Source organism: Parus major, chromosome Z (assembly GCF_001522545.3).
Source record: "Parus major isolate Abel chromosome Z, Parus_major1.1, whole genome shotgun sequence".
Classification (NCBI taxonomy): domain Eukaryota; kingdom Metazoa; phylum Chordata; class Aves; order Passeriformes; family Paridae; genus Parus; species Parus major.
In genome coordinates, this window is record NC_031799.1 from 65,262,043 (window position 1) to 65,263,483 (window position 1,441).

Sequence of the window (1,441 nt, forward strand, 5' to 3'; positions counted from 1 at the left end):
GCATGATTTCAGGAATTGGAGGGATGACAGCTTCCATGAAGAGCAAATGGAATATTGTCATCGAAGGACCTGAGGGAAAAATGGCAACCATCAGGTCATTTGTGGTGAGAGCACCAATCACCCTCTGGGGATGGGATCTCCTGTCCCAATGGGGGGCTTCTCTGTGGATTCCCAGCAGGGATTTTTAGTAGGGTCACTGAGAAGCGTGCCATGTCTACCATCCCCCAACTCACCTGGAAACGGCACCGTCCAGTGTGGGTTGATCAGTGGCCCCTATCTGAGACCAAACTGCGCGTACTGGAAGCCCTCATGCAGGGGCAGCTTGCCAAGAGCCACATCACTGAGTCCAACAGCCCTTGGAACTCCCCTGTCTTTGTTCTACGCAAACCAGGCAAGGACAGGTAGAGACTCCTTCATGACCTCCAGAAGATCAACGATGTCATTGAAGACATGGGATCCCTTCAGCCTGGCATGTCCTCCCCTTCTATGCTCCCTCAGGATTGGAAGCTGGCTGTCATTGACATAAAGGACTGTTTTTTCAACATATTTCTCCATCCTCGAGATGCCCCCAGATTTGCATTCTTGGTTCCCTCCCCAAACAGACAAGCACCTTTAAAAAGATACCATTGGCTAGTCCTTCCTCAAGGGATGAAAAATTCTCCTACCATCTGCCAATGGTATGTGGCCCACATTCTGTCACCTGTGAGGACCCTGTTCCCAGATGCTGTCATCCTCCACTACATGGATGACATCCTGGTTTGTGCTGCTGCTGCTGACTATCTGCACCGCTCTTTACAAAAAACTATCCAGACAATTGAGGACGCTGGATTTGAGATACGTGAAGACAAGATCCAGCACACCTGCCCTTGGACCTACCTAGGACTCCAGATCCATGAACAGACCATCGTGCCCCAGCAGCTGACCATCAGAGACGACCCCAAGACCCTGCAGGACCTGCATCAGCTCTGCGGGTCCATCAGCTGGATACGCCCTCTGCTTGGGGTAATGATGGAAGTTGTTTTGCCCCTCTTCAACCTGCTCTGCGGCAGCGAGGACCTCGATTCACCATGCTCCCTCATACTGGAGGCCCAGGAATCCATCACCAAGGTCCAGGAGGCCCTGTCTTCACGACAAGCCCACCGCTATGAGCCCAGCCTGCCCTTCCAACTGGTTGTCCTGGGTAAGGCCCCGCACTTACCCCGCACTCATTTTTCAATGGGACATGGCATTGAAGGATCCACTCCTTATCATCAAGTGGATCTTTACACATAACCAGCCCACTAAGACTATTACCACTCCACAGGAAATCATGGCTGAACTCATTAGAAGAGCTAGAGTCCGTCTCCGCACTCTTGCAGCCTGTGAGTTCACATGCTTCTTCCTCCCATTGGCAACTGGAAGTTTGGAGCCTTTGCTCCAAACCAATGAGAGCCTTCAGTTC